Genomic DNA, 27,043 nt, shown 5'->3' with positions numbered 1-27,043 from the left:
GCTGACGGCCGTAAGATTGTGCACAACGTGTACAAATCGCCGATCCACGTCCGCTCGACCCATAACATCGCCGATACGCTGGCCGCGCAGGCAGGCGTCAAGCACGGCAAGGGCAACCTCCAGCCGTAAGTACGCGTCTTGGTGGGGGGAAACGCGACCGTCACCTTGATGAACATATACTGGGCCAGAGACGTTTCTATTTGTCGCGACTTCCAAAGAATGCAATCAGGTCGAAGCAAAGCACGTGTTCAGCTCACCCAATCAGGTGCGAGAAACCTTAGTTCGTGCTGGACATTTACAACGTCGTATGAAAAATAAGAAAGGGGTCATGTCAAGATAGGTTTTTTCAGCCAACTCGAGGTCGGCGGTCATCCTGTATGTACATACAATGGCTATTACGGCGTCTTCTTAGGCTCCACGCAGTGACATATCGGCATCTGCTTGCGTTTGGATTCGCTATTGTATGTTAGGGAAAGAGTGTGTGTGGAGGAAAAGCACTGCTGGCACTATGAGAAAGGCACTAGGGAAAAGCAGTCAGGATAAGGACCACTTCATGCTTGACAGCCCCCACCGCTCCCTCTTCACTTAGGCCGTCTATTAGCTACTTCCCAGTAGTCTAGCGTTACCCCTCTCGCATCCGTTGCTTCCGTCTTGACAAGTGAAAGCGTTGATGCCACTGAAGGCCGTTTTGCCAGGGTCATAAATCATTTGGTGGTCATAAATTAGCGACGCTTAATTTCCACAGTGCTCTTATCGACAGGCCACAAGAAAAAAATGAGAACAGATATGAATTTTAGAGCTGCACAGAACTTTAGTTTCAAAATGACGTGCTTTGTATTGTCTTGGTTTTTTGCTGAAGGAGGGAGTGAAAGCAGAAAGGAAGGAAGAGGTGCCGTAGTGGAAGGCTAAGGAATAATTTCGACCACCTGGGGATCTTTAACGTGCACTGACATCGCACAGCACACGGGCGCCTTAGCGTTTTTCCCCCATAAAAACGCAGCCGCCGTGGTCGGGTTCGAACCCGGGAACTCCGGATCAGTAGTCGAGTGCCCTAACCACTGAGCCACCGCGGCGGGGTGAAATGCTTCGCCGAAAGCATCCTTTGTACTAATTCGTTCGACGCGAGCAAATGGGAATTTTACTTAATTTGGCCGCGCTCTTATTGCTACCGCTGTGCGCGACCCATGACTCGTGCCTGTGCACGTGCAGGCTTCAGAAGACAATCAACGAATTTTCCGTTCCAAGGGAAGTCCCTGTAACTACCCCTAGGCGGCAAAACTTGCAGCAGCAGAAATAGCGCCTCCCTCGCCCACAGATGGTTTGTCTCGAGCTGCACGTCTGAACGACGTGTGTTGTCTTTCTGTGGAAGCCCGCGGGAAAGCGTGCATCCTGCTGCTGCTGCTGCTCTGCTGTCCTACACTGCCACCTAGTATCTTAGGCAGGAAGGAAGGCTGCCTTTGCTCCTGCGGAGCCCTTCGCGCTGTTCTTGAGCCAGCTGCATTTCGTCTATGCGTCACCGGGTTTCCTCGATGACGTTGCGAGCGATGGCGCAACCAATGACGGCCTGCGTAACGGCGTTGATGTCACTCCATTTTCCGAGCAAGACGCAGAATAAAAGGTCGTTGTTCCTCTTGTTTCGTTTTTCTCTTCCTCATAGCGACAAGAACGGTCCCGTCGAACAGACGTAACTCCATCCGTATAGTTGTCGTTATCAGCTCAACAACACTGTAGACGAGGAGGATAAAAATTACAGGATAGAGCGGAAATGCGAGTGTTTCCTTTTCTCCATCCATTTTTCACTTTGTTGCTGTTTTTAATTATTCTTGATTATCGTTCTATTTAATTTGTTTTTGTTTTTATTTGAAATTTTTTTATTGATATTATTTTTCGCTTTTCATTTTTCTTAGTTTGATTTTCAATATTTTAACTATTTTTATTTTCATTTCTGCTATTTTTATTCATTACATATATGCTCCTTATTAACTGCTGCGTAATCAACTTTAACATTTTATTTTAATTACCATGCAACTTATGATTGACAGATCGTGCGGGCAACTTCCGTCCGCTACTTTCGTCCACGCCACTCGAGCCAAGAAAGGCTTGCGTCCTTAAGCAGGGACCCTACTTTAAGAAGAGCCGTGCGTGACATAACTCGGATTTCTGTCTCCTGTGATTATTTGTGGGTGACCTACTCGCGTTACGGCGTGGTCTAGTGACTAGGATATCTGGCTTTCACCCAGATGGCCCGGGTTCGATTCCCGGCGTCGGAATGTGCGTTGGTCTCATGGTGTAATGGTTAGCACTCTGGACTTTGAATCCAGCAATCCGAGTTCAAATCTCGGTGAGTCCTTTTGCTTTTTAAGCCTCGCTCAGACGATAGCTGCAGTATATGCGTGCTCTTTGCTGTTCAGTTATCCTAGTCAACGTTTTTCTGCAACTTTTTCATATGCACGCCTAAAATGCACGCCATTTTTTCGCTCCAGGCCGACGCCGACGACACCGGCTTTTTTGCGACACAAGCTCCTTAACGATGTCGCGTTAAAATTGCTGATGGCCTAGCTCTGTTCGGCAGGGATATACCTAGCGAAAACGCGGAGACTCCTGCATCGGAAGAGCGCATGCACTAGATGCGCCTTTTTTCATGGTCAAAGCACGAGCCGTCTTGGCGGAGTGGCAGCGTCTCCGCCTGAAACGCCAAAGGCCCTGGTTCGACTCGAGCCTCGGCGCAGGTTTTTCTTTTTATTCAGTGAGTATGCGGGGGCTTAGTGGCTCCCAAAGATGCCGCCACCGAAAAGGTTCGTTAGCGGTTAAGCGCAGGTTCTAGCTGGTAAGGCGCGTTTATACTCCGACGTAACGCGCGCGCGCACGCTGCACGGCGACGTCCCGTCGGCCAAAAAGCGAGACCCTCTGTACTCCAACTGCGCTTGACTACCGACGCGTTCGGCGGCTTCCGCGCTCTCTCACCGCACTGGCGGAGACTTGGAGCATGTCTCTATTTCGCGCGGAGTGCGCCAGCCACCGCCGGCCCGGCCAGACGGGTTCTGCTCCGCGGCGAGGCGCGCGTTGTGACGTCATGTGCCTCCTCGGAGCACCGCCGTGGCGAAACCACAAGTTCGCGGCCCTTAATGCTTTCGCGTTAAAAGAACACCGTATTCACTAGACGCACCTTTGTTCACTCTAAACCATCGAGCTGGCGTGGCGGAGTGGTTAGCGTCCTCGTCTCGCACTCCGGGGGCCCTGGCTCGATTCCCCAACTCGATCTACTTCCTACTCGGTTTTATTTGTTAATGCTTCCGGGGTTTTCTTTCACGGCTAACGCCGCCGACGCCGAAAACACTGGCTTTTCTGCGACACAAGGCCCTTAACGCTGTCGCGTTGAAACGTTTGCTTTCCTGAAAACACAGGCTTTCGCGGGGTTGAGGTGTCCACTGAGATGTCGAGATCTGAGAGCTACTATGCTCTTTCCTTCAGTCGAAAACGTTTCTTTTCCTCAAAAGACTGAAAAGACATGCTGTCGAATTCCTCCACATAAGAAGACATAAGTGCCCTCAGTTACGCTTCACCTCCATCGAAACGGGGCCGCCGCGGTCAGGTTCGAACCCGGGTACTCGGACTCAGTAGACGAGCGCTACTGAGCCACCGCGGCGGGGCACCTATCCGGCTTGCGGAACGCACTCAACGTTACAGGCGCCAAGTCGCTGCCACCTGGCAGGGTGGGCGCGCTGCGTATCCAGTGTGCCGAATGCACTCGACGTCACAGACGCCGAGTCGCATCTACTTGGCCGATCCACTGCAGTTTTCGCTCTCTAACCTGGTTTAACAGTGGTTAAACCGCAGCACTATTTTTTTCTGCCTGACAAACGTTAACATATCTGCAAGACCAAGCGAATAAACTTTTACTCGGAACAAAAATTGGAAGCAGTTGTCATCGGCTTCCCTTCAAAGCAGCGCAGATGGTCGGAATAAACAAGGAGCCCTCCGCTGCGACACCTCTTTCTGTCTTCCGTCCTGCCCTTCATGTTTCCTCCTTTCCTTCATTAATTTCCATCAAGGGACGCTTGAGCTGTACATCTGGAAATGAGGCAGTGGCTGAGTCTTTCTTTTCCGCAACGCCAATTTTCTCTCGTGGTGAGGCTTAGTGGTTCCGCCGATAATCGGCGCGGTGGCTCGTGGTTGGAGCACTCTGCTGTTGAGCCGAAGTATCCGGATTCGAATGCATCCGCGGCGGCCGTGTTTGAATAAAAGAGAAAAGCAAGATGCACCCGGGTGCTGTTCGATGTTGAAATTATTCCTGAGCCCTCCACTACTGCACCTCTTTCTCTCTTTCTTCTTTGCGTGCGCTTATGTCTTGCGGTGCGCTAATGTTTTACATGAGAATAAAATAGTAAATTTTGTTGGAGAGCCTTCTGCTTTTAACAACGGGACAAGCAGCCAACGTCAAGGCATCGACGGAAACAAGGAAAGCGGGTATGCAAGATATGCGCCAATTATGTCAATGAAGATTCTCTCGTATCTATCGCTATAGTTCAAAACCTATCTCTAATTATGCACTGACCCTGTTGGTGCGTCTAAACAGCACTCAGCCCCAACATAAATTTGCGCCGTCAGCTAGCTTACTCGCGTCAAGCTACCATCCTCCTATAGAAGGAGAGGAAAAAAATTCCTGAAAACGTTTATTTACCGAGTTTTTCGATAGATTAGGATAAAGGGAACCGTTTTTAAGCAGAGGAGCATGCAATAAAAAGTTTTGAACCGCTTCTAAGATGAGTTAAATCTCAATGACGGTTATGTCAAGGCATATTCTGCATACCACCGCGGGTATAGGCAGACCCATTGGTGCTGTTCTTCCTACGCATGTTTAATCTCCAGGCAAACAGAACGCTCGAAAAATGACATAAACCACTGCGGGAGGGGGGGGGGGGAGGTTGAAAATTTATTTTTGAGTACACCTAGACCCTTTAGAAAATTTAGCGCCATCTCGTATGTGGCGCGGGAACTGCGGTGCCTCCGCCATTACATGGGCATACGCCTGCTGGACTGCGCTCGGGCCGCATCGAAAGGTACGGCGCCCAGCGAAGCCACAAGAAGCGCAATTTTCTTGTTTCTGTGTCCTAGACATCTTCATTTACATTGGCTCGCTGCTCCAAGCTACAGTCGCGATGCCGGCATGCTGCTGTGTGCCCCTCTGCAGCCAGCGCGGCGTAAGAGACGCGCACGGAAACAAGGTGTGTATCGAGAGCACGGAGCGCATGAAACAGCTGCATGCTTGCTCCTTCTCGCCCGTGACCTGTTCGTTTTCACGTTAAAATAAATGGTATAAGTATTGCAAGAGCAGCGAAAAGTTCCTTCTACCGTGTAGCCTTTCCGCTGTATAGTGAACACAAATATAAAGTTGCTACCTTCGGTGCACTCGAGCAGATGCATTGTTTCCGATGCTGGCGACTGTTTCGGCCCGTCAGGAAATCAAAACGTTGCTCATGCGCACTTATTTTGCATTTGCTAGCATCCGCGTCTCAACCATTCATAGTGAGTTCTGTGTGCGCGAAAAAAAAAAAGCACGACGATGCGGTGCGGCGAGGAGCGCCGTCGTTATCTCCGTTGCGAACCTGCAGCAAACGACGGCGACATAAGCGGAGTGCAGCAGCAGCAGTGGTCTTTTCGTTGGGTCAGTGCCTGCGCACTCTGGCTTAGCAAACACTCCCGTAATCCGTCGCCTTGATCTGAAGTGAGCAAACCGCGAGTGATTTTGCACCGACGGATAGGCGCACCGCCTCTGCTGATCGAACGCCCGTATACCCGGATCGACGCGCATTTCGCCCTGCAGTGCGCCTGCTCGTAGTCGAGTCCGCTCCAAGAGTTGTTAGCCCTCCTTTAACGACAGTACGTTAATTTACTAAGTTAAGCTAAGTTTTGCAGCTCTGCCTCACAGTCACGGCAAAAGGAATATTTTCTCTACGTCAACGGCGCTGACCCAAGCCGGTCCGCTTGCTGAGGCGACGACAGATCATGGGGAGGAGCGCACAAACTGGAATCCTAAAACAAAGCATAAGGGGCATGCATTTCTGGGCTTCGGACAACATTTTTTGTGAATGCGGAACCTAGCGCGAAACGGGCAAAATAGCGCGACAGCGCCGTTCATCGCTAGGGCCTTCGCTCGAAATTCCGTGTGCATAGAGTTCAGTCTTTAGCAGCCTTATTAGTGTGTTCAAAGTCGTCCCACTAGCTTAGTAGTAACTAACGGTACGCGGGTGCGCTTACACACTTAACTCTGCTACCACGCGACGGATAAACTTTTCCTGTGCATACGCATCCCCGGAGCTCTCTGCCAGACTGAAGCACATTCGCAGACAAAATATTATGGGCCACACTCTGTGGCTTCAACTCCTGCCTCGCATTTATTAATGAACATACGAAGGTTTTCTTCCTCTATGTGCAAGTGCACGTGACACTTGCAGAAGTATGAGACACTACATTAGTATTGCTAGATGGTGCTTAGACGAGCTTGTTACTGTTAATGTTAATGAAAATGTTAATTTTTCATTTCTTCACCTTGATGAATACACAAGAAGACATCTGATGCCATTTTTCAAAGTCCATGTCTATTGATGCTTTTACACCTGCACCTTGACCAATTACTAAGTGGGCTGTACTTTTGCAGGTCTCTTTTCTAGGGTTCCCCACAAATCCTGGTTTGAAAAAAAAATGGATTATCGCAATATGGAGAGATGAGGGAAAAGCACTTCGCCGATGGTGACTTTTATGCAAACTATGCTACCGGCCCAAGGCGCCTCAAAAATTATGCAGTGCCAAGCATATTTAGTTTCGCACACAAGCAAAGTAAAGTGCAAAGGAAGTCACCGAAAGAGCGTTGCGTGCAGAATGTTGCTGTGAATGGAGAAGTGACAACAGCCAGTTTAATGCAAGCCGACGACATTTGTGATGAACTTTCTGGAACGCCTCATGTACCAACAGCATGCCTGGATGCTGAAATGGACTTCAGCTCCTTGAAATCACAGCCGCCTCAATGTACACGGGATTGCACGGGACAAAAAGAAGCACAAGATCTGAGGGAATCACTCACAACAGTGAAGAATGAGCTGAAAGTTACCGAAGAACAACTCCGACAGGCTCATGTCGAACTTCAAAGAGCTAAACAAGAAGCAAAAGAAAAGGAAGAAGAAATAAAATCCGTAAAAGAAGTACTGTTTCATACCAGCAGAGAACTGGAACTCACCAAAGCAACAGCAGAGAAGCTTGAAAAGAAAGTTGGAAGAGAGTTTTCTATTGACCGATTCAAGCACAGTGATTATGACATGAGATTTTATACCGGTCTGCCATCATATGGAATGTTTAAAACAATTTTAGTTTTCTGTAATCCAAGGGAACAGGGAGAAAACATCAGACTCAAATCTTCATCACAAGCACACCCATCGCATCCAGGTAGGCCAAGAAGCCTGACAGTGGAAAACAATTTTTTCCCTTTTCTTGTAAGAATGCGCCTTGGAGTTTTTGAAAAGGACCTTGCTAACAGGTTCTGTGTGTCAACTGCCGCAGTATCAAGAATCTGTATTACCTGGGCCAGTTTTGCTTTCACTAAACTAACACAGATACCTCTGGTGGAGGTTCCTTATAGCCATTGCTCTTAAGTAGCAACACTAGCTTTAATGCGGCTACACTGTGGCTACACACTCCACAAGCACCAGCTGGGAAATCGCATCTTGCAGACGCCACTGATCCACAGCTTTTAAAAGTAAGGCACACCTCATAGGGCTTTGATGCCTTCTTCTGGCTCCGAAAACAAGCGCACTTGGCATGCACCTCATCAGGCCTGCAAAAAAAAATGAAAAAATTTCATGTCAACCATTTAGAAGAATTTTTGACCACTGCATACTGATATCAGTTTTCTGTACACTTTCTATTATAGCTCCATGCAACGGTGAACTATAGACATGCCAAACAATTACATTCGCTTGAAACTGCATTACGATGACATGTGGAGCTCACAATATATTTTTTTTTATTTTTTCAGGTACTAGTATCCTATGGTGCTCCTGCTACTCTTGTATGGCACCAACATGAATATACGTTTGTAGCGAGAGCCTCGTTCGCCAGACAGCATGAAACATGCTCTGAGCGTGCAGGTTCACAACAGACGTGATTCTCGACAAAGGAAAACTAATTCTAAAGGATGTGTGGAGTCAAAGAGAGGGGTGTATATATCTCAAAGGGCAAAGCGGCTAGATGTTTATGCTGCAGCGCGCCTCCCGTGATCGACGAGCGGCGCAGATGGGCGAGGCGTCTCGAGTTACCGAACACACGGCACCGGCGTGTCGCGTCGCTTCCCCCTTGATTCCCCTACACGCTTGTTCCAAGAGGACAGAGAGCAGCCCACGCAGCACGCTTCAGTCATTGGCGCAAAACACTGTACAGACGCAGGCTTGTCTAGAGCGCCCGAACTGAGGCCCGCGAAGCAAGAGATGAGAAATTTTAAAACAGGCGTTTTCACGGGTAATCCCAGCACGCAATCGCTGCAGCATAGCCAAACAAAGCATGAAAACACAAGTGCAATTCTCACACAAAGCAGCTGCGGTAAGATTTCTGGTTACTTGTGTAGCACACCGATCCTGAGCTCTCTAGACCAGCGTGCACACATCAACACGACTTCAGACAACATTAAGTACGAGGTCGCGTTCGTATCGCATTTTCGCCCAACATGACGCCCGAGTTCAAGTCTGTGCACTAAATGTTGTTAAACATGCTACGCTTATATTGTTCCCAGTGAGGAGACATATTTGCTGCGGTTAGCAACTAAATTTAAACGCGTTCTCTGCCACTGACGTGCAGCGCGGACGCACTTCAGTGGTAAGCAAGGACGCAGCGGAAGCACCGAGAACGCGAATTTTTGCAAATCCGCAAGAGAAGAACTAATACTGTACCTGCAGGATGACACGGCAACGCGTGCTGTCAACGGATCGCAGTAAGTCTCGCATACCAGCTTGTAGCTTCGCTGAGAGGTGCGGCCGGACGGACCGCGCACACCATGGGCATCACTAGGAGTCAAAAGCCTTTCCGAAAATTCGCCCGGGATGATGGTCAGGTCCTTCGACCACTGCAAATTTTCCGCCGTCGTTTTCACAAATGGAACCAAAGTATTGTAGACGCCACAAGGTGGAAACTGGTGCAAAGGCTGAGCAGAGCACCTGTGCATCTTCTAGGTGCCCAAAATATGGCGACGGCACCGACGGAAGTTGCTGATGATGACGCCTGCCAAGTTGCCAGACTTAATTTTCTAAAGGGTCTATTGAAATTATTTAATTCTGCTTACTTCTTTCGTAGTTAATTTCAAACAAGTTTAATAGATTGCTGAAGCGCAACGGGTGATTTCTGTCCAAGCTTGTTTGGCGTTCTTTTTTAAAATTTTAGCTATAAATGTCCCAATACAAGTGAGTGCAATGGATGGGTAAGAAACTGAGCAGACGCGGTCAATGACACAGCGTCTGGGTTTCGCACGATTTGAAGAAACAACGATTATCAGCAAAGGTAATAAAATATAAGCCCTTGGCTGTTCATCTCGGTATACCTAGATGAACACAAACTGTTACCCAAGCAAACACGGAATCATTTATTCAGTGGTTATGAAAACACAATAAAGGTACCAATATTTCTGTTAATGGAAACGTGAACATTATTGGCCTTTTTCAAAGTAGACATCTGTGTTAAATAGATGACTGTAATTGACAAAACAGTTGTGCCTGCATATATACATAGATGCAGAATTCAGGCTTCGAAGCTAAACTTTCGCGGAACTTGATATTCTGGCTCGGTTACACAAGGCTGACTTCAGCACAAGTTTTGGTTCCGTGGCCACTAGAATGAGGGCTCGGAATTTGGCGAAGATTAATTTCGAGCCTCACTCTGGCATACGCAGCAGTCAACATTTTTCTTACTCGCTCTTTGTGAGCCATGCAATTTTTCACAGAGGGCTTGTCTATCTCTTCAAGATATGTGACCAAAGAACGAAGTGGCGACTTCATGGTGAAAAATGTGCTGGTACACCATGAACTGACGGCTGTAAAATGCTCTTCATAGTTTTTCAGTGTTTTCATTACATCCCTGCTGGGATATATGAGGTTTTGTCCATCCCTGACGTATTCCTTGAGTGCAGTGAGGGAAGCATACTCATCGTCAGGGTTGCCAAGGAGAGCAGCCTTGCACTGCGCACAAGTTATGAATTGTAGAATTCCTTTCAAGATAAAACCGCCGAGGTAAAACAAGATACGGCACTCGGTTGACGTGAGCTCTTCAATGAACAGGATTTCCGAATCATTGATTTCATAGACTTCGTTTTCTGTACCTTCCTTCTTGGCGTGTGCAAGCAGATCGACAAGGTATTCACGGTCATCAAGTTCGTAACTTGTCGACCTGGGAGTATGAAGAAAGTGGCTGACGCTGATGAGTCGAAGTGCACACTTCATGTCGTACCCAGTGGGCACTGGCTTCATGAGCCGCACCACAGAAAAAAGGTTTTCTAGGCAGTCTTGCAACAGCCTGCTCGTCAGAAGGAATTCATACCTTTCACTGCCAAGAAGCACTTCTTGAAGGCGAATGACAGCCATTGTTGCAATTAGGATCCCTGCTTACGATGGCTTCCACTGAGATCCAGTGCCCATTTTCAGTTCTCGGTTCGTGCCTATTGCCATACGCAGTGTGTCCAAAGCGGTATGATACTTAGTCATGTTTCTGCGGCTTAGCGCCATAGTGAAATGACGCGATGACATAAGGGCGTACCACCTAGAAACGAGGTCCATAAACCACGCTGTTGTTTCGGCCTCTGGTTCAATCACTCCTTCTTTTATTAGGAACCGAATAGCTGGCGAGGCTTCGCGCAAGAGCTGGACAGCGACTCCGACATTCATCTTGGTGAAGTGTCCACCACTAATGTGGATTTCTGATAAATCTGGTGCTACCTTAAGTTCATTGACAGCGTCATAGTCCAAGACGGCCTGTACATGCTCTAGTTTCACCTTCGAGGAAGTCAATCCGTTCTTGCTTACTGTATCATCACTGAGCGTGAAAACTTTAGAGCTTAGAAGCTGTCCTTTCAGTTTCTTGAGGACATGTGCTGGGTCAGAGATGAAAAAAAGTTCCTTCCCGTCTAAGGTTGGGTGGGGTATTGAGCACGAAGTTGTCGAATAGCGGTGACTCGAAAAGCCAAATTCTCTCCACATAGCGCGGTCTGCTGCACCCATGTCACAGGTGACTACCCGTACTCTTAGAGAAATCAGGCTGCATATCTGGACTATTTCCAGGACATATGTCTTGAGTACAGAGCCGTCCACGTGCCTACCAGTAAATTCATAAGCTATCACTTGCTCCATCTTTGGTTTACCCCACCTAGCATAAACACCAAAGCATGGTTGGCTGCCTATAAAGGCTTCGATGGCAAGGTCGTTCCTCCCAAAAGCACATCTTCTCCACGGTCGAGTTCAAATCCGGGTGTTATCTTCATTTCATCTAGAAAGAGAACACAGACTTTCTTCCGCGTCCTCCATTTGCTCTGCTTTCGACCTCTCGATCACTTCATGCAGGATACCTGGCAGAAACTTCAGGCTCTGAATTCTTCTTGCTAACGTTCTGCTTGATGGGAGAGGGTAGCCAATCTTTCTGAGCGTTTTATACTCAGTGGTTCCACAAGCAAATTTAATTTTTAGGCCTTGCTTTACTGTTTGCGCTGACCATGAATTGCCACGATTGTTGTTCGAGAAAGGGCGCGAATTTGGTCTTGATTTAAAAACTTCGTATATCGTGAGAAATTAGCTGCCTCTTTCTGCAGCTTGCGATTCTGCTTCTGTAGCTTTTTGACACTGTTCTTAGATTCTTTGTGGTGTTGTTTCAGCTTATTATTGGCTGCTGTGAGATCTACTATCTTCTTTCTCAGCTCTGCTACCTCAGAATCAAAGGGTTGGGTCGCACGAACCACTGCAGTTTCTTGAGGCCGTGCACCCGTGGTGGTCGAAGTAAGTTGCTCACTAGAATTGCTGCTTGATGTACCCACCAATGTCTCATTTATCACTTCGTCAGACAATGCATTTCCTGGAAGATATTCTTGCGTGTATAAGGGTAGGACGTTTCTCACTTCTGGTGAAGAACCTTGTGCGGCAGCGTCATCACTGAATAATGCAGGCACATGCACACTTCGGTCCCTTGGTGGCTGTCGCTCTTTAGCAAATTCTGGAAGCAGATAAATAAGCGAAAATAGCACATTACATATTTAAAATAGTTGTCCTTTAGCAAAACTCCGAAAGTAAGCTTTTCTGCATTGCAAACGACCCTTCACCATGGCGGCCCATCCTAAACGTCACGTGCAGCTGTTTTTCACCCCCTTCAACAAAAGGAGTGGCTAGGCAAAGCTGGTGCTAATCCCTTAATTCCGACAGCGTATCGTGTAAAGGAAAGGAACGCAGCATTGTCCAGGCTACATAGGTCTGCAGCATTGCACTTTTTTTTACCCCAAAGCTGGTTTGGCGGCCAGGGTGAAGGAATTTTGTTGTGCCAAGAAGCTGACCTCCAAAGTTTTGAAAAGGGTCGATAGAAGACGCGCCAGAAAATTTAATATGTATGCACACCAACCACTTCCTCACTCAACATTTTAAAATGTAGACGACGAGGCGATAAGCATCATGGCAACAAACACCAAGGTTAACAGGTATCTGACCTTTGAATGGGAACACCGTTGGGACAACATTGGGCTTGAGCTTCTTCCATCCGTCCGTGCGGTTTTGTTCGAAGCTCTCGTCTTCGAAATGAGGCTGCAGATGAATTTTTTATTGGAATTAGCCCCACGTTTCCTGCTCGAGAATGAAAACAATGAACAAAGCACGCAAGAAAACAAAGTAGTCCAAATATATGACTCGAGTTACTCTAATGAGTGCCTCAATCTGCACATAACATATTCTGTTAACCTCATTTACTGACCTAATGCGGCGTCGTTGGACGAAGCATCGGGCTAATAGGCAGCGCACGCTACCCAATACAGCATACGTGTAAAAAACTAAAAAAAATTGTAAGTAAATCAATCCGTATTGGCTCCTAGACGATCCAGATGCACAGTAATTGCAACAGCGTATGTGCCCTCACTGTTCTCGTCCTCTGTGCCTTGATTCTAGCCGGCCGCGGTTCGCTGACAAGCGCCTCGTAAAGGCAATTATTTTCTAAAGAACAGAAGCGGCGAAAGCACGTTTGGTACGCAATTACGAGCGAAAACATTGTGACATGCAATTTTGGATGCAAACAGGCAAGCGACAGGCAATGGCCGGTTTGGCGCTGAAGCGTGCCTTTTTTTTTTTTACGCCGAGCAATACGAATAGTGCGGAAATGGCATCTGACAAATAAAAATGTTGTGCTACACTTAGCTGGCTAAACGCAAAAGCGGTAAATCGCAACAAAAACAGCACTGAACCAACATGCGGCACTTACACTACAGACACATGAGGAGTTCGGCCGTTGCCACTTGTCACGCTTGACCCGGACCAGCCACAGAAGCCTCCTTTTCGGGTCTCTTGGAAAGTGAAACATCCTCAACCATTTCTTTCTCGAATGGTTGGAGCACTGAGGAACACAACATCCAGGCATTGCACGGCGATGAAAGGCGCGCGAACGCAGGCGCGCAGCAGTGACGCCCGCACGACAGTAGAGCGGCGAGGTCGACAAAAAAGTATTTAGAGGGTGTTGGGTCGACGCGGGGAACGCAATGGCGGAGAGAGTGCGCGAAAACCGGTTTAGGCGGCGTAGAGTGGTTCAAAGGGGGCCTTCACCCTAAGCGGGGGCGCGCGCATCGAGGCACCTTTTTAGGGTGCCTCGATGCCCGCTCGTCTCGCCTCCGCTTTCAGGGTGAGGACACCTTTGCAGCACCCCACGCCCCCGTTTCCCCCTCGCAGCGGCATGTTGGGTCACACGCGCCGGTCGCGTATACTGCGCGCTATGCATGTGGAGTCGTTTTTGTGCGGTTGCGTGGCGACTGCAATAATGCGAATAAACTGGAAATTGACGCTACATGGTTGTTTCGCTCGTGGCAGCAATGTTCTGCCAGTTTTGAATGTTTTTTTTTTTACATGATGCAGTCGCTGCGAATGCACGCCGATCGAAAGTTATGACTGGCAGCTGCGTTCTCCTCTCACTGGCTACACTGAAAAAGAGCCTGCGGTTATTGGCGCCTCCTTCGTAGTCATAATTTACAGTATCAGGGTCGCCTAATGCTGTTGGATTGTGCTACATTTGCTGTTCTAACGTAAAAACTGTTTACTAGATCCCAAGTTTCTCAGGTATTGCCAGCAGCGCGGAGGATGATCAGCCGAACATAACTATTTTTTGCGTGGTTAACACCCGCTTGTCCAACATAAAACTGGGATGACTTTGTCTTTTTACTCCGCCATATATAAAGGATTCCAAGCAGGAATAGGAAATTTCTTTTCCAGACGATCCGTCGCCACACGCCTCTGGGGCGGACAACCGAGGACATGTCTGAAACAATAGGTTCATATTTTCTCGTTTGCGGAAGGCTTGTTCCGCAAAAAAATAGGCACATGGTTAGAGTTTCCCTGTCAATAGTGTTGAATAGACGTTGATTGATAGTACGATGCGATACACTGCTGATTATTCAGCAAGATATCTGTCGTTTTTATTGGTTTTTCTTGGAAAGAATTAAAAATAAACGGTTCAGTGAAATTTTTAATTGAATAAGGCAACATAGCCACAACAAATTTCAGTTGCTAAGTGTACAAATACGTTACTTTTTTCTTCTGTTCAAAGCATGAATGAAAAACAGTAGCAGTTCAGCAGCAGTTCAGACTAGGACGACAGTGCTATCCACAAGGATATGTTCGAAAAATGAGCGTCCTGTGGGACGGAAAGCCGGGGTAGCGATCGATACAGGCTAAGCGGCGACCGCGGTGAAAACTGTGTGCGGCCACGTGCGGCTAAAGGTAATCAAGCGACTTTACGTGCGACTGCTGTTGACATCAGCAGCGGTGCCGCGTAGTGGTTCCGGAAGTTACGTCCCCCTTCTGCCTCCTGCGCTTCCGCTCTAAAAACTCGCTGACCATTCAGCTTGACTAGTCTCGCTATGCGCTCAGAACGAGAGCGGCTCCCACTCTGCCAGATCCTAAACGCATCGCGGAAGCGTCCAGTCGAAGACACCATAAGAGTGCAGCGGATGGGGTCTTGCTCTGTTCGTGGCACTACCGATCCGGCTGCTTGAAGTGAGCTCGTGTTCTGTGTGTGATGAAGCAGTCGCACATCAAGCTATGACCGGCTGTTGTGTTCCCGGGTGTTCTGCCAGCACTAGAAAAGGACAGCGGCTATTTCGCTTTCCTCGAGACAGTGCGCGCACTTGAAAACAAGTGGGACCGTTTGGAATCCCACTTCATATTTGGAATCATTGTCTATAAAGTGGGGACATTTGGAATCCCACTTCATAGACACCTCGAATTGCCATGAACTACTTAAGCGCACACTCCAAGGGAATGTTGAAAATCCGCTGCAGCACGAAGAGGCTCATGACTGAAAAAATGCAGATGCAGGAACCATTGGAAGCAAGCTGTTGTCAATGCACAGTGTTTAGAGTAAATGGTACCACAGGCCCACAAAGCGCAGATTTTGTTTAAAAAATCGGCCGTCTTGTTAGCATCAATGCCGCAGTGTCCAGGTATCCAGTGAAAGCGCATTTCTTTAACATGTAGTGGAATGAAAAATCTTAGAGAATGGCCCAGAAGAGCGTCCTTCGAGCCTTCGAGTGAGTCAGGACAGAAAGGCTGTCAGCAAGTATAATGACATCAGTAACGATGCAAGAGACCTTATCTATAGGGCCAACTGAACCCCTAGAAAATGAACAGCGAATATAGGTGTATAATCAGGGGCCCGAAACGAATAACTGCAATCTAGAGCCAATAGCTGCCTATAGGCGACTTCATGCAAACATTTAAAGCGAAAGCCTTTAATGGCTCTCGTTATCCATCCGTCCGCGAAATCTGTCACACTATGACGTCATCAATGGTATAATAATTGATATAACCCATATAGTCTTAGCAATTAAGAAGTAATTGGTGATTAGAAATTGCGCATTAGTTTGTAATTACACATTAATTTGTGAAGTAAATGAATAGCTCAAAACGAAACGTTAAAAATAAAAATAAATAACAATTTTAAAGTAACAAAAATAAAAAGGAAAAATTAACTTATGTGACAATGCAGTTTCAGAAGCGAAAAATTAAAAATAATTAAATAAAAATTAAAAGAAGCAGCCACAGTGGGCGCAGAAAGGCTTTCGCCTCGCGCACTTTACATCGCCAAAGTGACCACTGAATTTTAAAAAAAAAGTGCCTCTTCGTACAAGCGATTAATCGCCTTGTCCCGGTTCGCCCTGCACCTTCCAGCAACAATTTCATCCTATGAAGTTGTCCGACGCAACGCCAGAAACGAGCTGATCACGAACAACAGTGTTCACGGAATTGTCGAAGTCGCAGTTCTACGCAGGTTCGCGTAACTGAGCAATGTAAACCTGCAGCTGACAGGCTCGCCAGGGTTCTGTAAACATATCTTGAACCGCGGTAGCGTTCCGTCGTGGCTGAGGACAGACGGTTGCAAGTGCTGAGCGCGGTTTGAAACGTATCTTCGCCTTTCGTAACTTCACTTATGGCGAATTCCACTGGTGGATCTGAAGTGAGGCGCTCGAATCGCAAAAGAGCGCCCCAAACCGCCTCGGAGCAGATCCGCCACTGGTCGGCGTATCAACCTTGTGAGCTCCGTTGGAACGGAGTTGCTCCAATCGACCAGCGGAATTCGCGCGGTCGGTCCAGGTCGACCAGTTGAACTCTAATTCGTCGTCGCGGAGCAAGAAAAGCTGCTCCAGCACGACCAGTGGAAATCGCCATTAATTTAGGTCCCTGCTCCTTCATTTTGCGCTCGTGGCAGGAGGCGTTAATTGCGGAACGACGCTGACCTTCGACGCCGCGCGACTGCAAAGGCATGGCTTGGCGCCGGGTTGCAGCAAACTCAGGCCAGACGCCTCTAAGTAGGTAGAAAACAGTGCCTTCCACTGGTTCCATGGTACTGGTGACTGGCCCGGTGTTTCTAGGAATGTACGAGGGGGCGTAAGATCCCGTGCAACTCATAGGTTTACCTCGTCGACACGTTGTTGTATTGTAGATGCAAGATCGAACGACACACCGGAGCGAGCGATGTCATGATGACGCCAAGTTTCCGCCGAACCCCCCCCCCCCTCTACTTTTCTTGCGTCACGTATACGTGGTGTCAAGAGACATGCATGTGACTGAAACTCTGAAGAAGCGAAACTGAAAGTAAGACAACCGAAACTGAAAATAAGAGAAGAGAAACTGAAACTGCCGCACAGTTCATTGCCTGATGGACACATGCAGTATCACGTATTATTTAACGTCGTCATAAAACCGCTGTTTGTTCTTCTATAGGATTAGCAGCATTAGTATATGTTTGCTATTAATGACACCCAGGTAATGAACATGATTTACCAACTTAAGTAGTGTTGGTTCTGGTGTAACACACGAAAAATTTATAGGCATGCCTTTGTGTATACGCCAGAAATGAAATTGTGAAGCAAGCCTTGAAACTGCCTGTGCATTTCTCATAAAAAAAAAGAAAAACATTATCTTGTTTTCAAAGCATGCGTGTCATCTATATCAGATGTGACTAATGTTGAGCTATAACTTTAAATGGCTCATGCTGGCTGCCATCAAAAATCACTTTTTTTTATTCAACAAACCTCATAACTCATTTCTGTCACGAAAGCAACGAAATGCTTCACTTATATCTCATTGCTTTGGTGCAGTCATGGTTCATTATGCAATGTAAAATCTGATTCACGAATATTTTTGTTACTTGTTGCACGATACGATTGTTCCTGAAATTCAGCACATCCACCAGTATTGCGTTCCCGCGCGGCTTTCTTTTTTTTAACTGAGTACAGGTGAATAGCCACCGGATTCTTGGCTGATCGCCCAGTGTAGGTATGTGCCATCTTTTGATAGGCTAACAACATCAACAAAATTCGTCTTTCACTTCCAATCATGTGTGCTGCGGTATACTTTTTCTTCGACTTTGTATTGATTCCATCCGTAGTAGGCATGGGAGGCATTGGCCACGCTATCAGCTTCCGCAAGTTAGGTTCACGCAGAATTTGTTAGCTCCGCTTCAAGTTGATCTGATCTCCTTGCAACGAGTTGCTGAAGAAAACGGGTGGACGGGGCAGTGCGGGAAGAAGAGTCGTCGAAGGAAGACATTTGTAATTTTTCTTGAATATAGCCAAAGTTTCTGTTACCGTTATTCAGTTTTTGTCCCCCTGTGATTTATCAGCTATTATTCGAACCCCCAAAGTTTAAAGTTCAAAGTAGTAGCATTACTTTTAAATTCAGAAGAAGCTACTAAACATTACAATTGGGATATATTCGCAGGATCTGGCTTGGAGCTATTCTGTTTGTATCCCTGATTATACTCCTATATTCTTCGTAGAGTTTTTGGTTATTTTGGCTCTTCTCTTAATTCCCAGGCATGTAGCTTGAGTTCTCATTCTTGCAGACTGCCTTTCAGTTCTAGTCTCCAAAATTCCGGAAAATCGTTATTGAATTGGTCGCTTAGGTTTTATGTTCCGTGCACAGTGCGTGAGATCCACTTGGTCTGAGTACCTGCCTATTCGGGTGTTTATTTTAACGAGGTGGCTGATTTATTGGCAAGGTCAGCTCTCAGCGCTCCTGTAATCTTTCCTGTCCTTCACCTCATTATGTTGGAAACTTTACGTTTCCAGCGGTTCCAACATATTTCAGCCAGCTTGAGTGATCCGTTGCTCAATACCGTGGATTTTCACCACTTAAATTACCCATGGAATGTCCAGTGGTGTAAATCAAGGCGTTGCGAGGTGTCAGTGACGCTTCTGCGAAGCAAAATCCCTCACTTAAATTTATACTTGCGCCGATGCGGGTTCGCTGCGACAAACCTTTGTGTCTCATGTGGGCAAGTTGAAACAATAGGTCATTTTCTCCTCTCTCGCCGGCGGTTCGCAGTTCAAGGAAAGCAGTATTTGGAGGTCCCTCTTTCAAGGTTAGGACTCCCTCTGTCTCTTCCAGTTCTTCTCTCGTTCGGTGCGAGCGCCAAGGAATTCCCGTTAAGCAGTGTTTGTGGCTACCTTCATGATTACATAAGTGCGACTGATCGGTCACCTTGTTAGCTGCATCCAAAATTCTGTTGCATGTCTAAAATGCTTGATTCTATTCTCGGTAATTCATATTTCTTAAATTTTATTGAATTTTCCAATTTTTATCCTGATTCAGTCTTCTACGCCGCCGCCTCACGTCTTTTTTTTCCCCCGTGCAAATATTTCATTGGCAATCTCCACTGTACCTTGGCAAATCCCCCCGCGTGGGTATGTGCCATATATATTTACTGACGTGAAGAAGAAGAGTGTGGGCTACAAACACTGTCTGTACTTGTGCTCTTCCTTTTATTTGTTGTCTGTTTGCATTGTAAGGCATTAATAGGTAGAAAGGCATGCACGTAATGGGCATACCCTGTACGCATGAATGCGGAAGATGGTCATGGTTGTCCAAGCATTGCCATCAAAGCAACGGGACCTTCAAGAAACAGCTAGGATATGGTTGTGACCCCTCACATGCAGTGATGCTCACACAATTTGAAAATGTTGCAAGTTACAGCAGTCCCGTGGTTATATTGCTGCAAAACAATTAAGCTAGCCCATTCATGCGGAAATATTTTTAGAGGCTGCCAAAAAGGAACATGTCAAAAAGTTACACGTCCTGTTTCATTGTGTTTGAAATGAGGCTTAAGATTAAATTAATGTTACGAATAAGCGCTGAAGAAATGAAACGATTAAACTCTCATGTGAAGGAAATACAAAAGGGTATATTTACGAAAACTTATTTACAAGCTAAAATAGCATCGCACACACACTCTCACGGGTTCCTTGTCGTCTGTCACTTGACTGAGTCGCCTCCAAGCGCTGCAGGCTACCGCGCACCTGCAGTGCACCGGAAGCGCACACACACACAAACACACACACTCTCACCCGCACACGTGCATGGGTCCACTTGAAAGGAGACGCCGCACGGCTCTCCGGTTCGTACTTCTGGCAGCGGCGGCATTTCCCGCGGCCCTAACGACCACACCAATAAGCTAACGAAGCGGGCGCCCATCGGTCCGTTCGCAGAACGGAGGGTGCCGCCAAGGACGCCCTCCCGCACCGAAAGCACACATGCGGGCACAAAAGAACGCTCGCTGCGGTGGTAAACGAAATGGTGGTAAACGAAATGAACCAGCAACTGCTGTGCAATCCATGCACTGTCATGCAGTACTTACTCAATCACAGTCCAGTGACTGCAGAGCGGTCTGCAACCAGTAACTTGCAAAAAAACTATACTATGCAGCGAGCTTGTTTGCACGGTATTTGTTACATTTATCGAACGATCACATGAAATTGGTATGGCTATTTCTACACAGTGCATTTCCTAAAGACTCCTTTCTGCCATACTGTACTTTTTACCCAAAATGCTTCTTACAGAGTCATAAATTGTTACGTACGCGTATAAAGATGTTTGTAGCAGGTGTGTGAGCCTGAACAAAAAAAAAACCTTTTATTTTCCTTAATTCTTCAGTATTCCTGATTATGACGACATATGGGCATTTATATGTTAGTACAATTTTTTTCACGCATCACAATTAACTGATGCACCGATGTGTTTGGTACACATTCATCTTCAGACATTTCATGTCTGTTTGGTCAAAAAAATACGAAATAATAGTTGACTGCATTAGTTTTGACTACCATCACACAGCATGCTCTTGAAATTCCTCTAGCTGTTGTACAGAAGTCTATAATTGGCTTCATTGCATAGCTTCATACTTGAACCATTTAAACTCTGCAAACTGTTCTTTTTACCGCACATGGCGACATGGCATGCGAAGCCGCGTGGGAACGGGCGAGGAGGATTCGGAGGTACAGCTGCAACTTCGCTGGAATCCAAAGACAGCTAGGCACTTGTCACGTTTAATTTCGGAAAGGCGGCTATGCCCCAGTAAAGTTGCGTAAGGTCTTTCCTTGCAGACCTTACTAAGTTCCTTCACTTCGCACCAGAAATGCTCACCGCCCGATTTTCACGGCAATGAATAAGCTTGCAAGGAATGTTATCGGCGGTCGCACGTGCATGACAATCCTTTCGACATGCGTGACGATGCCCACCGAAGGCATTTCAGGCTGTCGAAGGGACTTGTACGCTGGCTAAGCGAAGAGCGCGGAACATGCGTCACTGACAGCCCCCTTCCTTTCGCCGTCTTGTCCATCGTGCGTCGCGCCGAGCCCGACAAAGAAAAGGCCGTCACCCCCCCCCCTTCCCCTTCTGAATCGAGGGGCGGGGGGGGGCGGAAATTCCGCAAATAGTTTCCCAGAGGCATCCTTTTTTTTTCATGGGGTCAAGGAAGGTGGCCCAAACAGTGCGAGGCAACGTTCTCTGTTCATTCCAGAGAAGCAAGCTTACACTGCAAAATTAAACCTTGTCTTTCTCTTCCAAATGCAATTAACTAGGAGTCCTGTCCAAAACCATTTCAGGTTGTTATGTGGGCACCCCCAACCTTTTTTATTTCCGTGTAACTCCAGCACTTCTTCACCTTTGTCATTGTAGCCGCTATTGTTCAAGTACCATGCAACATCTTGTTATTAAAGGACCTTTTTAATTGGAAATGAGAGCATGTGCACAGGGTGGAAAGCGCGTGATCTGCCAGGAAACACTAAAGCGGCCCCGAGAAGGGATCTTTATTAAGGATGCCAGCCATCTTGGGCCTCTCCACTTGGCAACGACGACAAAGCGTGTGCGGTCCCTATGGTTAGGCCAGAGCTGTGGAAGCCATCCTCGGACACGACCATGACCTTCGACATCTGATGTTTTTATTTAAAAACACAGGGACCAAAGTCGTGCTGTATGCAGTGCAATCGCCATGTGGTTCCATAATCATCCATTTAGCCCGGCTCTTTGGACGGATTCAGGAAACGACTGAAAAGAACAAAAGTAACGAGCAAACAAAGGTGCGCTGCATAAAAGTTAGAACGTAAAGAGACGAAGGCACGCTGCGCTAATGCTGTAGCGAGGTCTAACATGTAAAATTTCGCGAGTAGTGCCTACGGAAATAAACAAAGGCGCACTGGAGATGGGTAAGTCTGTATACAAGCACGAGTTTTTGTCTCTACCAGCGATTTACTAGCTCACACCGCACGATTTTGATGTCTGGCGTCGATTTCGACAGAGAGGGAATACGGGCACGAAACGGGACGCTCGCGATCTGCCAGGAAACAATGAGGTGGCCCTAAAAAGGGCCGTTTGCAGGAGCACTTCAACCGCGACCTGCAGCGGCGTGGCGGCGCGGTGAGCAGTAGGCCCAGCAGTGGTCCGTCTTGTGCCCTTTGGCTCCGCACCGACGACACCGGTGCACGACGTACACCTCTCCTGGTCTTGCCCTTGAAGCCGACGCTATCCCTGGTCCGTAGATCTTGACGAGGGCCGCGACGATAATCTTTGACATCTGGTCGATGCCCCGGTCTGCGGCAAACAAGGACAGCATCGGCTCGCCAGAAGCATCCAGGAAACGATGCTGCAAAAAAAGTTACGTTACAAGCGCCGCAATTTGGCGAGTTCTGCACGAGAAAACTTGCGAAAACGTTCAACCCTTACCTCGTGATTGAGAACGTGCACGCCAGACAAGCGCTTCATCGTGGCTGTCAGACGGCGGTTCAGATGGCGACGCCGGCGGTCCTCAAACCGCACCTTATGTGGGTCGTCGTAATGGAGTTGCAGAATTTTGAACACCAGCACGACGTGCTCCTGCAGCAGGAAAACGAGGTCCTGGAATGCGCAAGGCATGTAGGTAAGCGGTACAGCACTTCATGAAGCGAAATTTGAGATAAAATGCGTACCTTTATGTCGCTGGCGATTTCTCGCGGGTCAGCGCCTTTTGGGGGTCGTCGCAATGTCGTGGAAGCAAGAACTGTACAGAAATTTCAGCTGGCTGCGCCGACGAGCGCACCACGCAAAAAAAAAAGCCATACCTGGACAGCTTCCGAAACGCGCGCGCCGCCGCCTACGCTCACGAAGAGAATGCCCGCAGACCACGCACGCCCGGCGGCCGGCCAGCCGGCCCTAGCGATTCCCTAGGCACTCTAGGGACAGGCCGAGAGAGGCGCGGCGAACCCACGTCCGGTTGAGAACGAGGGAGAAGCAGAAAAACGTCACGGAGAAGCGCATCCCATCGACCAATCAGCGTTTCCAGCCCACCTGCACCGAAACGCTTCTCGATGCGCGCGCGCCCTCTAGGGTGAGGTCACCCTTTGGGAGGGCGAGTGCCGCCTCCTCGGCCGGGACGGTCCACCTGCGGCCATTTTCATGCCCTTTCTCGCGGCGGCGCGGCGGCCGTAACACGTGCGTTCGCTCTGTCGCCTTTTCTCTTGGTGCTGACCGGTGGCGCACATCGAAAAATGCCGGGTTGTTGTGTGCCGCAGTGCACCAACCACTCCAGAAAGGGATGGAGAATGTTTCAGTTCCCGAGGGACCCCAAGAGAAGGCTGCTTTGGACAGTAAAGACCAAGCGCGACAAGTGGCAGCCGACAAACACATCGTGCATCTGCAGCGTGAGTAAAACTTTCCTTCGTATGCCAAAGGATTCCCATGTGCGTGCCGTTGAGGTACGCGATTCATTTTTATTGAGAGAACGTGTGGAAGGTCTGAACAGGGACATGTAAATATGATCGCTCTGAAATTAAGTGCCGCTGAGGATTAGCAACTTCGTGCACAGGGATTGTGTGGCAAATGTTGGGAGCAAATTAGATTGCTCACAGAACGAGTATCGCTGCCCGGAAAGTTCCGCACCTTTTAAGAAAACAAAAATGCCCGCGTTCACTTGACGAGAGAGACTGAAAAAAAAAAGGAGGCGTTGTTCGAGTATTTTCCTTCGAATGAGACTTTCTCGCTGAAAAAAAGCTTGAGGCCTTTTTTGGTGCGCCTGCTCTTCTGACTCACTGACTGCATTTTAACTTGAAACAATGAACATGAAATCTCTTCACAATGGCGCACACAATTCCCCTTCATAGTAAAATAAAGGAAAAGTGCAGTCTATTTCGATTATGTGGGCTCCTAAGCAATCATTATGTTGTGTAAAGGCGAGAGCGTTACTTGTTGCTGAGTGTAGGGCTGCGGCGAAATACTACTGCAATGTGTAGTGCGGCTATGTAATTTTTGCGAGGCTCCGAAAGTTGCTTATTATGAGGTCGCGACAAAGCGAGACGACAAATCGGTCATATTGCGATCTCTCAGCTGGGTTTTGTTTGCGGAGTTCTCACCATGCCCTGCCGCCTACGGCCACGCTTTGCTGTCTCGAGTGGTGATGTGGACGCGAGTGATTGAACCTCAGACGGTGAAGACGGCATAGCACCGCAACCTCGCTCTCCGAAAACTGAAGGCCAGCTGATGTTGACCGCGGGATTTTCCTTTTAATGCACTCGGTAGCTGCAGAGATATTCCGCTGTCTGCTCGCTCCTTCCTTCCCAAGAAAGCTATGCTCGATCCCAAGAAAGCTATGCACCAACTCGCCCAGCAAGAAGTTCTTCTACATTCCTTCACCACGCCGACAGGTTTAAACTTGTGCATTGTCACCCCCGCGGTGACAATACACTCGTCATAACCCCCCCCCCCCGCCCCCCGGGTTAATTACGGGGGGGGGGGGGGGTGCTTGCCACGCATTCCTGCCACGGCAACGGCGGGCTTTTCGCACAACGAGCCAAGGAATGCGAGAGCTGCCCTCGCATTAAAACGTTTAGCGACAGCCGTAACAGTGTACCGACTGCAGCTCACATCACTGATGCCACCTAATTGATTTCATTGCTCGGTATAAGATGCGCGGAAAGCCGCTTATAGTACACATGGCCTAATTGTGCTCCTGTGCTTGTTACAAATAAAATTAGTGGTACTGTCCTAAAAATTTTATAACAGCTGAGAAAAAGTGAATTTGTTCGATTAGTAATGCATGCGAAAATAAAGCTTCACTTTTTCAGTGCATTCTGCATAGGCTTTTCTTGGTACCTGCTATCACTTATTTCGCACCCTGTCCTTGAGCACATGCACCCCCTCGTCTCTATGACCTGCATTGTTTGCTGCGAGCACATATTCGTGATGACTGGAATTTTTGTTCGCACGTTGCTATATTAATTATCTATACTTGGGGTCTGTAAATAAAATCTCGCTCTGGGTGCTCTACGGATGCTCTCCGTCAAGCAAGTGTAAAACAAAGTTTCATTTATGACACACTTGGTTATACTACACAGTTTTGGACATACCAGTTATATGATATACTTGGTTTTGTCTATATCATCTACAGTGAAACAAAAATGCTAATGTGCCTCAACCTTACACATTCATTTGCAGGCTCACTTTGAACCAAGCAGCTTTGAACAGCATCGTTCAGATGGATGGAAAAAGCTGAAGCCGAATGCAGTTCCAACTCTTGTTTCATTCAAACGTAAGTTGTTATTTCTAAAGTCCGGATAAGTATTATATAGCTATTGTTACCTGCATTGCTTACAAGCCGTCTCGGGAACATGCTTGTGGATAGCATTAAATAAAAAAAACATTTTTAACCTTCTGGAAATGTCGGGTTCGTGCACGTTAGCGTACAACATTAACATGCTTGCTCCAGTTTATGTGCGTTCTCAAGAGTACACTGTAGAAAAGATGTGATCCTTGGTCCCATCTTGCTTGTTGTAGAAAAGAATGTACTAGCTCGCCAGGTCGAATAAACCGATCTTAAAGTGCATATTTTTTTTATGTTGCAGCTTTACCTAAGGAGCGTAAAGCACCGAAGGAGAGAGCGACTTCAGAGATCTCGCTCTCAAATGATAAATCAGATGCGACCCCCGTGGAAGCAAGCAGCTCGTCATGTGAAGGAATAACGCTCTCTGAGACCACGGAGCAGTCTCAATTCAGACCTCCGCTTCAGTAAGATACATCCGAAATGGACTCGTTCCAGGTCAGCAATGTCATTGCTGAGTGTCCACAGCAGGTTCAGGATGCAGACAGGAGAGAGCAAGCCGGCGAACCTAGTGGGACCCAGACTGCTTCCTCGTATTCTGCAGAGCTGAAGAAGCAGCTAGCGGACATCACGAGGAAATACACAGACCTTCAGGACCATCATGCTGCCGCCAGAAACAGTATTAAGGGCCTCAAAAATCAACTTCAGAGGCTTGAAAGCGAAATCAGGAATTTTTCAAAAAATGTCAAGTTCCTGAATGAAGATCAGCTCCGTGCTCTGTCTAGGAGCAACAACCGGGGATATTCCTGGACGCCTGAAACGGTCAAGCAAGGCCTTCAAATTAAGTTCGCTTCCGGGACAACTGGATATGAAACGCTCAGAAAGCTGGGATATCCCCTTCCGTCAAACAGGACACTGACTCGCAGGCTCGAAGGTTTGAAGTTCCTTCCGGGGATACTTCACGAGGTGATTGACGTCATGCGGTGCAAGGCAATGGCCATGGAGGAGGTGGAGAAAGATTGCATCCTTTTTTTTGGATGAAATGGAGATTTCAAGTGGTTATGAGTTGGACCGTGCTGAAGATGCGCTCCTTGGAGGAAAGACGCTACCGCCAAAGCCTGACGAGCCTGCCAATCACGCGTTAGTGTTCATGCTGGGCGGTTTAAATCAGAGGTGGAAACAGGTGATCGCTTATGAATTCACCGGACATCACGTAGAGGGCTCTGTGCTCAAGCACTATGTCCTTGAGCTTGTTCAATTATGCAGCCAGGTGTCCCTCAGAGTTCGTGTTGTGACATCTGATATGGGTGCGTCAAATCGAGCGATGTGGCGAGACTGGCTTTTCAAGCCACAGGAACTCCTCAACTGTGTGCTCTATACCACACCCATGTTTGGATGGAAAGCAACTGTTTTTCACGGCTGACCCTGCACACGTTCT

General features: G+C 47.7%; 2 non-coding genes and 1 pseudogene across 2 annotated transcripts; all 3 read left to right on the top strand.

Moving 5' to 3' along the window:
• Positions 1-2,198: 2,198 nt before the first annotated feature.
• TRNAE-UUC (transfer RNA glutamic acid (anticodon UUC)) lies at positions 2,199-2,270 on the top strand. The gene has a single exon. It is a non-coding gene; the product is annotated as a tRNA-Glu (tRNA).
• Positions 2,271-2,278: 8 nt separating this feature from the next.
• Positions 2,279-2,350, top strand: TRNAQ-UUG (transfer RNA glutamine (anticodon UUG)). Its single transcript has one exon. It is a non-coding gene; the product is annotated as a tRNA-Gln (tRNA).
• A 21,083-nt stretch (positions 2,351-23,433) lies between these two features.
• On the top strand, positions 23,434-26,646 carry LOC144098428 (uncharacterized; annotated as a pseudogene).
• Positions 26,647-27,043: the final 397 nt, after the last annotated feature.

The sequence above is a fragment of the Amblyomma americanum genome, chromosome 1, assembly GCF_052857255.1.
Source record: "Amblyomma americanum isolate KBUSLIRL-KWMA chromosome 1, ASM5285725v1, whole genome shotgun sequence".
NCBI classification, from domain to species: domain Eukaryota; kingdom Metazoa; phylum Arthropoda; class Arachnida; order Ixodida; family Ixodidae; genus Amblyomma; species Amblyomma americanum.
The sequence above is the reverse complement of the archived record's forward strand: the minus strand, read 5'-3'. Positions and strand labels throughout refer to the sequence as shown.